This window comes from Octodon degus, unplaced genomic scaffold, assembly GCF_000260255.1.
Source record: "Octodon degus isolate 3935 unplaced genomic scaffold, OctDeg1.0 scaffold00221, whole genome shotgun sequence".
Lineage (NCBI taxonomy): Eukaryota > Metazoa > Chordata > Mammalia > Rodentia > Octodontidae > Octodon > Octodon degus.
In genome coordinates, this window is record NW_004524797.1 from 3,217,585 (window position 1) to 3,228,778 (window position 11,194).

Sequence of the window (11,194 nt, forward strand, 5' to 3'; positions counted from 1 at the left end):
AGTCATAACTGAATAGTACTCCATTGTATTGATATACTTCAAATTATCCATTTGCCTGTTGATGGACATTTGAGTCATTTGCAATTTGGAGTTATTATAAATGAATACGGTGTAAACATTCATGTCTAAGTGCTTGCTTTCATTTCACTTGTGTAAATAAAATAGAAAGAGTAATTAGATCATAATAGCAAGTGTATGTTTAACTTTATTTATTTATTTATTTATTTATTACATCTATTTATTGTGTGTGTGTGTGTGTGTGGCCAGCTCAGTCCACCAGGGGGCGGGGCGGGCTGGCATGTGGTGCTGAGGGATCGAACCGTGGTCCCTGTGCTTTGCCAAGCCTGTTCCAAGTAGGTGCTTTAGACCACTGAGCCATCTCTCCAGCCCCCTTTTTAAAAAAAAAAATTAATTTGGTACAGAGCCTCACTACGCGGCTCAGGCTCATAATGATCCTCCTGTTTTCAGCCTCCCCAGCGCTGTGATTACAGGTGTGCACCACCACACCCAGTCTTGGTGGCCTGACCAGCATGCCCAGGGGTGGGGCTGACAAGGCATGCGGTGCCAGGGATCGAAACCCAGTCCCTGTGCTTACCAGACAGGTGCTTGGGCCGCTGAACTATATCAGTGGCCCAGTTTATGTTTAACCAGATTTTCAAAGTGCTTAGACTACTATGTTTTCCTACAAACAGTGAATGAAAGTTACAGTTCCTTCATATCTGTATGTAGTCAGTCTTTTTAATTTCAATCATTTATTCCCGTTAGCTGTATAGTGATTTTAATTTCCATTTCCCTAATGACTAAATGATGTTGAGGATCTTTTTATGCATTTATCATTTGTGTGTCTTCTTTGCTTGTTTTGTTCTTTCACTGACCTTGTGTCCTTTGAAATTGCAACATTTCCTTGTTAGTTTTGTAAGTTGTTTTTACAGATCGTTTAGTCTTTCTGTTAATGATCATTGTGTCCAAGTACAAACAAGTTTACTTTATTTTCTAGTCTTTATGTCCTCTTTCATTCCCTTTCTTCTAGGTAAAAATCTCTATTACATGCTTAAATAGAAAATTCTGGAGTGGACATTATGATCTTAAGCTGTTCTGATCTTAGGAAGAAAGCAGTTAATATTTTACCACTAAATACAAATGAATATCTATTTTGTATCTGTGTATTGAAAATGGTTAGGATGGATATATAGTTACATCTCTTAATGAATAGAGGGATTTGTTCTAACAGTGTTTGTAAAAAGGATATCATGTCTGCATCTTGTACAGTGAATAACCACTAGGAAGTGTGTATGGAATGTGCTAATTATTAGAACTGTCCTACCAATTTGATTTGAAACTGTCTCATTGCTATTTGTTTCTCAATGAAATTATGGAAAAATATTTTCTAAACTGAGAGGTAAGGGAGCTTTCATATCAATACAACTATTTCTGTCAGTCATTGTCAATAAAAAATATTTTACCACTAAGTATAAAATTAATCATCTATTTTTAAAAGTGAATTTGGCAAAAAAATAAATAAATAAAAAATAAAGTAATAGACCAGGGAGATAGCTCAGTAGAATAAGAGCTTGCCTGGCAAGCTCAAGGGCCTCAGTTCAATCCCCAGTTCTGCAAAAAATATATATAAATAAATAATAATAATAATAATAATAAAATAAAGCGAATTTGGTAAAAGCAGCATAAATACTGAATGAAGGGGAAACTATTACCTCTGAGGCATGGGGAAGATATCCACAAGAGAAACAAACATCAAAAAGGATCTTCCTCCTCACGAAGCTGAGATCAGACCGTATGGCAATGCATATAGACGCATCCTGCGTGGGTAGGAAATTTGCTGGATGCCAAGGGCCAGAGCTGGGGAGCGGGGGTTGGTGTGCAGAACACTGCGTGTGAAAATGGTGTGAAACCTGCTGAGGCATGTGGGTCTTCCGTAGTCCCCGGACATTTTTGCATCATAGAAACAAGAAAAGCACACTTGGAAAAGAGTGTGAGTTCTATTGTTATTATACATGTAATGGTGATGCTTGTTTTCTGGTTTCTTTCATTATTTTTCTATCTATTTCCAGCAGTTTACCTTATCATGTGCTTAGAGGTAATTTTCTTTGTATTATCCAGGCTTGGGACTCACCAAGCTTCCTAGATCAGAAAGTTGATGTTGACACAAGATTTTAGTTACTATTTCTCTCATCTTCTGGGACATCAGTTATACTTCTGATAGTTTTCCATATTATCCTACAGATCATTGATGTTCAATTTGATTGTTAAAAATCTCTTTAAAATGGCTTAACATGTTGCTGTACATTAAAAATCACTGACCATTCTATTTATTTTACTTTTAGGCACATGTGATGATTTTAACTTTTCAGATGTTGAACTTTCCAATTGTAGATTTTCCCACTGGCTCTTTCTAAAGTTTTATTTTATCTGTTCAGAATTTTTCATTTGTTTGGTAATTATGATCATCTTTTTTGTTACATTTTAAACATATTTATAAAAAACTTTTATATTATTTCTAACATCTGGACCATCTTGATACCTTTTTGGATTTTTTCTGTTAATATTGTCATTTTTTGGCATTTTCTTTCCCCATGGGTAGTGTTATGGTTGAGATTTAAAGTAGGCCCCAAAAGGTTGTAGGTTCAGAGGGAGGGCTTTTGGAAGGTGACTGGATCATTGGAGCTGTCTACTCATTGAAAGATTCATCTACTAAAGAGTTCAGATGAATGTTCTCTCAGGAGGTAAGCTCTGGTCAGAAATCAGACACAGGGCCATACCCTGGAAAGGTCTTTTCTTGTCCCCAGCTCCTTCCTTCCAGGTTCTGCCTCCTGGCTGCCATCGTATAAGTAGCTTTTGTCTGACAGGGCCCTTCTGTCGTATCCTTCCTGCCTTGGAGCCAGTCATCTCCAGTCTCAGTCCTCTGAAAATAATGAGCCAATACAAGCATCCTTTAAGTTATATATGTCTGGTATTTTGTTCCGGTGGAAGGGGGAGTGACAGATATGTAGTAGTTTTAATTGTCTAGTTATTGAGTTTGAAGTAGTATTTTGTAGGGAATCTTGATTCTGTTGTTTTCCTTTAAAAAATATTGATTTTTGGTTGGTTGGTTGGTTGGTTGGTTGGTTGGTTGGTTGGTTGGTTGGTTGGTTGGTTAGTTTGTATGATCAGGCACATAGAATTGGCTAATCACGTTCAGTTTGTTCAGTACTTCAGTTTTTCCTATAGTCTTTATCTGAATCTCTTATAGCTAGTCCTTATTATGGACTTACTTTTAAGGTATTGTTCTTCTGAGATTTCAGGGCAAAACCTGAGATGTGTACCAGGCTCTTTAGGTAGGATTTTAAATGGTACACCTTTGCCTTGAGTAGTAGCTGAAATCTGTAATCAGCCTTTTCAACCTTCATTTTACATTTGGGCTCTGAGCAAGTTTGTGATACTTGGCCTAAGTAAAATATCATCATTCTGGCCACCAAACAAATATATCCTGTACCCAAATAGCAACTATCTCCAGCTCCCAAATCCACTTGCTATGCAGATAGTTTAAATTGCTAGACATGTAGATGCACTGTGGACAATTGCCTCCAAATGAATAGTGTGGAAAACAAACACACTAAGTCAGTCTGTGAGACTGATTTCAGAGATACAGAAATGTGCCTGTTTCCCAACTCCAGTTATGCTTCTTTTCTCTCTGCAAACAAAAAAGAAATCTCAAACACTTGCAAATTACAGGCCTAATTTTCTTTAATTTCATCCCACAATAAGATATGATTAAGAAAGCAAAAGAACCTTGAAAGTGTTGGGAAAACACTTCCTTATACTAAACAGGAAAGACAAGTATACAAAAGGCGTTATATGTTTTTAATTAGTAATTTGTGTATAATTTAAACAACAATCCAAAAGAGTTGAGTTAGGTTTGATCATAGTAAGAAAGGACTATTTTAGCTACTTGGACTTTACATCCAAGATAAGGAAAATGGGTGTTCAAGGGTGATCAAAATATACAGTGATTGTTTATATGGAAAACATTATTATAATAAAAGGCACATGCCATTCACTAATCTCCCCACAATACTTATCCTCTCTTCAAGCACACTTATCTCATTATTCTTGTCACTTTCTAAAGCAGGTTTGAAAATCTCTTATGGATGGCTTTACAAGGTGTGATTTAAAAAAGAGGGGTGAGGTGGGAGCGAAACCAACGCCTGGCTCGGAGCGGCTACTGCTGAGGTCTCTGGCCAGTTTCTGTTCCACGCATCCACAAGCATGGGGAATATCTTCGCAAACCTCTTCAAGGGCCTCTTTGGCAAAAAAGAAATGCGCATTCTCATGGTAGGCTTGGATGCTGCCGGAAAGACGACTATTCTTTGTAAACTGAAGCTTGGTGAAATTGTGACCACCATTCCTACCATAGGTTTCAATGTGGAAACGGTTGAATACAAGAACATCAGCTTCACCGTGTGGGATGTGGGTGGTCAGGACAAGATTCGACCACTGTGGCGCCACTATTTCCAGAACACCCAAGGCTTGATCTTTGTGGTGGACAGCAATGACAGAGAGCGTGTGAATGAGGCCCGTGAAGAGCTCATGAGGATGCTGGCTGAGGACGAGCTCAGGGACACTGTCCTCCTCGTGTTTGCCAACAAGCAGGACCTCCCCAACGCCATGAATGCAGCTGAAATCAGACAAGTTGGGGCTGCACTCTCTACACCACAGGAACTGGTACATTCAGGCCACCTGTGCCACCAGTGGGGACGGGCTCTATGAAGGATTGGACTGGCTCTCCAATCAGCTCCGGAACCAGAAGTGAACCAGAATCCCCCTTCCCCTCACTTTCTCCTTCTCTGCCCTCCGCTTTCCTCTCATGTGGCAAACGTTGCGACTCTGTGGTCCTGAGTGCCAGAAGCTGTCTCCATGGGTTGGTCACAGTGTGCACGCATCATGCTGTACATGTGCAGACGCAGCCTGCAGCCAGGTTTTTATTTAATGTAAATAGTTTCTGTTTCCACTGAGGCAGTTTCTGGTACTCCTATGCAATATTACTCAGCTTTTTTATTGTAAAGAAAATCAACTCACTGTTAATACTGAGAAGGGATTTGGGTGCATGGGCACCTGGCCTCCAGGAGCCACTGAACTGTAGATTGGTGTCAGGATCCATTTGGTGGTTGGTGTATAACCCAAACTCAGTGCATTTTTAAAAATAATTAAAAATTACAAGGTGAGGAGAACACTTGAACACACAGAAGGGAGACTATTCCTAGTACGGTTCAGCCTGATCATCAGATCAGCTGTTCCTCTGGGAACTCCAGAGATGTGACAAACAAATGCCATCCACTGCATGGTCACAGTTGAGACCCTGTGGCCCGCCTGTCTTTGGGTCACCTGCATTCCATAGCATTGTGCTTGTACTCATGCTCACATGGTCACCTTGGGGTAGCGGGGAAGGTTAAGAGGGGTACAGGGCCCACCCTCCCCCTCGGTCAGTGTGCAGCTGGAGTGGCAGCCTATTCCTAGTGCCCGCTCGGGACTTACGTTGGTCAGTCTGGGTCTCACCAGCAGGAGTGCGTGCAAACTGGGTCGGTTGGTCCACTCTAGACCACAGTCCCGGAGCACCCCCACCTCCATGTGTGAAGTAGCTTCCTCCCTCAGCCTGCAAGGGTCCAATTTGCCATCAGAAAAGATGACCTCTACTTTTTTCTTTTGTATTTTGATAAACACTGAAGAAGCTGGAGCTGTTAAATTTACCTTGGGAAACTTCAGAACTGGTTTATTTGGTGTTGTGGAACCTCTTACTGCTTTCAATACACGATTGGTAATCAACTGTTTTGAATGCTTGTTTTCAGTTTTCATTTCGACAAGCACTGTAATTATAGCTATTAGAATAAAGTCTCTTAACTATTAAAAAAAATAAAATAAAAATAAAATAAAAAAGAGGGGTAAGTGCTGCTGCTGAGTCATCAAACAGAAAAGCAGGCTGACGGAACGTTACAGTGTGGCCTCACTCATCTTGTTCACACAGTCTGGCGCGTGCCCCTTGTGGCTCTTCTTCCAAATTCAGAATGATCACGAAAGAGACATGCCTTGCGTCAGTTCAGGACATTGAGGTGGCCATGGCAGTGCAACGACAGACACTCGTGAGAGAGCACTTCCAAAACTGCTTCAGGAAGTGACAAGGCTGCTGGGATAAGTATGTTGCAAGCAAAGGGAAGTATTTTGAGGAATGGTTAATGGCAAAGTACTTCTTACTATAATGAATGTTTTATGCTTTGAAAATTCACCATATTTTTAAGTACACCACAAATGTATGAAGAAGGTGTAATCTTCCCAGCCAGTGTTAGTGTGCCGAGTGTCCTTCATGAGCCATGAAAGCCATAGGTGCTTCTTATTCAGAGTCAGGAAGTCACCAAGGGACACTTTTTATGGAACTAGGCAGTTTCTGCTATTGTTTCACCTGGGATTTAAGATACCCTAACAGCCTTTGCATTTTGACTTCCTGATACAGTCATAATGTCCATTGAATTTACTACTGTAGTCAAACAATTGGTTTTATGTTGTTTATGGAGCCATTCCTTGAAAAGTAGCTAGTGTCTTTTTATTTTTTTCATAGAATTCCTACACTAATATCCTTTCTGCTTAAAATATCTAAATGACTTCCTTATCTTGTATATGAGGGAATTGCCAGCCTAATATAGGAGAGAATTGAAGTTTCCAGTAGACCTTAAAGCCTTGGTCAAAATATATAAGAAGTGGAAATGTGGATAGGATTTCAAGCAGAGGGAATAAAGTAAGCAAGGTTTGAAAGGTAAAAATGGCTGTAACACTTTTTGGAAACATGGGAAGTTGATAACAAGAGAATTATAGGGTCAGCAAGACAGCTCAGCTGAATAAGTACCTGCTTACCAATCCCAATGTGCAGGGATTGGGTTCGATCCCTGGCAATACATGCCACACCGGCCCCACCACTGAGCACACTGAGCTGGCCACTGAGACCAGGCATGGTGTCACACACCTGTATCCCAGTGCTGGGAGGCTGAAAACAGGAGGATCACTACAAGTCTGAGCTACATAGTGAGACCCTGTACTAAATACATTTTAAAAACCCAAATTATATTATATTATTTTATTTTATTGAGAAACAAATATGAGACCGTTTCAAAACTGATTGATAGGACAGTTTCAATAATTAATACATTGTACATTATTATCTTCTTAGTGGTTATTCGTAGTACAAGATGCAGACAGAATATCCTGTCCTAACACTATTAGTACAAGTCTTTCTTCTCATTGCATTAAGCAAAAGTAGCTGTATATCTATCCTACCTATTCTGCATATACAGATATAAAATGGTCCTTCCTTTGTATCACCTTTTTTTGTTTAGTCCTGTCAGAAATTGGTATTCCATTGGCATCTAAATACTGTAGGGGCGTGAATTCTGCAAAACAATCCAACACAGTCTAGCAGTTCACAATAGTAGTGGGTTGTCCACAGAAGTTGTTGACTTAGCCTTTTAATATGGCTTTACTTTATATACCTCATTTTTATACTTTTCTGCTCGATGGTTAAGACCAAAATAAAGCAAGACCTGTATAACAAGAAATGTAACTTTTGTCTCTGATAAGGTCTATCAAGTACCCCCAGGATTTATCCTGTAACTCTGTACCGCAATTTGCAGATCCTTTGTCAGTGTCAGCCATGTGGATGGGTCAGGGCCATTGCTTGACCAATTTGAGAAGCGAATTATAGATCATATTCCTATCACACACATTTTCTTTTCTAACTAATCCTAGTTTTTTTCACTAGCTTAATCCCATTGAATATTCCATGTTGGATCACTAGATCCCTTCTTGATCGTGGCTCTATAGCTGAGCAGACTCATTCATAAATTTAGACTTCTTTGGCTAACGAGATTTATTGTGGGCTACCTGAAGTCCTCCCCAGACATGCTTGCCTGCGCAGGAAAGCTCTGAGCTTTGCAGCCCTGTTTACTGCCAGCTGATTCTATCCAGGGCAATATCTCTTAACCATTAGCAGAAGAGAGTTAGGAAGATGATAGGGAATTTGTGTTCATGGCAGGCATGAAAGTAATGTGATGGGCTGGTAAACAATAAATAAAATAGTCATTTTACACAGCTGTAGGCAAATTATATCTAAGGTAAAAGCATAAAATCAAACATTCATTTGATGTTTAGCAATGAGTACATTTGCGAACCATTCAAACCATATTCCAGTTACTTTTGATGAAGTGAGTTGAAAGGAGGCTTTATTAGAAAGAATCCTTGCTTCTGATATTCCCCATAACTTTTGTCTTCCAGCTACATTTTCTGGCATTCATTCTCATTGAATTTCATGCTACTCATTATTCAGTACCTTGACTTCTTGTTAATAATCCCAGTCTCAAAGGACATTTGTGAACTTTTTTTCCTCTTGAGCATATTTTCTTCAAGTTTATTTCACACAAGCAAAATGAGGCTTAATATTTGGCATCTGTATTTGTCATACAGAGAAAAATAGAAAACTTAAAAGGACCTTGAACATCATTTAGGCGCAGCATTTCCCAAAATTTCTTCTTAAAATGGTATCCCCTTGCAACATGTTGTGAAAAATGGGTCCCATGGTCAGGTAATTTTGGGCAATACTGCACGTTCCTTTCTGGAAATTCACAACGCATGTGAGCAGTTTAGAGGCTCTGAGAATTAAGGAATATGGTTTTTTTTTTTTTAATTAATCCAGGATTTCTCACATTCTTTTGATGCTAATACTGTTTTTTTTTTTTTTTTTTTTTTTGCATAAACTAATTGTATTGAAGGAACTGGCACTCTGCCAAACACTTTGGTAAATCAGTACTAGTTTCTGTCATTTAATTGAATACCCTCATTTCACAATTGAGTCCATTGCAGCCCAGAAATGTAGCTTGTTCATGCCATCTACAAACAATGCCTGATACAGAGTAAGTGCTCGTTAACTGTTTGCCAAATTGAATGATATGCTCATGCTTAGCTAGTTAGAGCCAAGACCAAAATCCAGATGCATTGACGTAGTTATCCCCAAAGCACTTAATAATGATAGTACAGTTACATTTATATTCACAACTAGTTAAGCTGGTGATAAAAATCAACTTTATTGTTGCTATAAAAAGTATCCTATGGTAGCTAAAAGGGCAAACTAAAACATTGAGTGGTTTAGAAATGTTTTGATGGGTTTTAAACCAGTTTCTTGTCTCCTTTTTAAGACTGTCAAATATTGGTCTCTTGATATTGTTTAGAGAACTTTGAATTTTGGAAAACCAGTGCAAGTCCATCTCAAGTCATCTGAAAGGGGAATTTTCTGAAGCTTTTCCCATTCTCATGGTTCTCAAAAAATTCAACTCATTTAGTCAAGAAAGTAAGAGATCTTTTGTAAAGAAGTACTAATGCCAAAGTGTTCACAAAAACAGGTCTCCACCCCCCCCCCGAGAACACCTGTGTTTTCTTTTTTGATACTGTTTTTTGAGTTTTTATATGCTTTGTATTTCATCCCTAAAACAGTACTTTTTTGTTCATAAAGTACTGTGTTCATATATAAGAAATACTTCAGAGACTGGGGAGACAGTTCAGAAGTCTAAGCACCTGCCTGGCAAGCCAAGGTTCTGGGTTTGGTTCCTGGTACCGCATGGTATGCTGGTCCTGGAACCCTGAGTATACTGTGCCAGCCCCAAAACCCAGACATGGTGGCACATGCCTGTAATCCCAGCACTGGGTAGGCTGAGACAGGAGGATCACTACAAGTCCAAGCTGTGTAGCAGGACCCTGTATCAAATAAACAAATAATTTTATAAAATATCTCAGAATTTTAAGACTCTACTTTGAATTAATGTTTTAATCATTACTTAACCAAGTCATATTTCAGTATTTCCAAGAGAAAGTTAGAATGAAATTCTTGAAATTACTCTTCACTTTTCTGGTGGATAGTCAAATTAATCAGCTTCAATGAGATATTTTACAATAGATACGATCTCTTTAGAAAGCTACTATTTGTTAGGAAGAGAAATAAATGTGGGAAAAGAAAAAGCCCTAGATCTCTTGTTTATTTTCAAAAGTCTGTGTATAGTTTTACTGCTGCAAATAAACTTATGTCATGATTGGTGTATGGGGGTTCACATTAGTGTCAAGTTTTTATGGCCACACTGTGGGATACTTGATATAAGGTAGTATATTGTGCTGTGTTTTCTCAACTGCCTTTGTAAACACAGTAGCCTTAATAGATCATTTTGAAAGAAGCTACCAGCCTGCTGCATCTGTTGGTAGCCTTCTTTCAGGTTTCTGACATGTCCTTAATCTGATGCTCAGCCTTGTCATCTGGATCAATAGTAAACCAGATAAGATGTCCTCTACTTGTGAGGCTATGGCTATAAAAGGTATTTGAAAAATAAATTCACTTTTTATGTCCATGCCACAAACCTGGTGAGTACTAATTTGTCATTTGTCTCTTCATCTGTCTGTAAACAGTCAGTTAAATTGGTTATTGATGAGAATAAGGTGAATTATATTTGAGGCAAAAGTAATATAGAAATAAACTTCATAGTAAATATCTTAGATTCGTATGTAAAGATAGCATCTGTTTGTGTTATCCAACTGTCATCTCTATTTTAGAATAAGGAACATTTAGTTTGATATTTTTGATCCCTAGTAATCAATAATAATTAATTATAATTATAAATTATACTTTACAAAGTACTCATATATAATACTTAAGTTTCCTCCATAAACAATTATCCGTTTCCTTACTTGTAATATATCTATTTTGCATTCTAAAAATCTTTACCTGATGCCAGTTATATATGAGGCGCTGCATCAAGCACTGCAGATTCTGAAGCTTTAAAAACCTTGTGATGGCAGGCCGTGTTAGATGGAAACCTAGAAATCATCTACTCCAAACTTCTCGTTTTACAAAAAACTAAATTATAGTTTATAAACCTTGTTCAGCTGGCTAGTTAGTGGCTTTTTCTTTCCTGTTCCAAGATATAAACCTAATAATATTTTTAAGTAAGCCCATAATTTAATGTTTTTAGATTTGTATTTTCTGATCTATAAAGCAAAAATAATTATGGCTTTTACAACAGAGATGTTGTGAATGTTAAAAAAGGAATGATTAGGGAGAATTTGAAACTTAAGTACAATTTGGGGATAAGAAATAACTCCTTTTAGCAAAAAAACCCCA

General features: G+C 38.3%; 1 protein-coding gene and 1 pseudogene across 1 annotated transcript in view; both read left to right on the plus strand.

The window, feature by feature from the left end:
• Nucleotides 1-11,194, plus strand: part of Invs (inversin) — a 192,682-nt gene that overhangs the window by 94,741 nt on the left and 86,747 nt on the right. The window lies entirely within an intron of this gene.
• LOC105744081 lies at nt 4,193-5,072 on the plus strand (annotated as a pseudogene).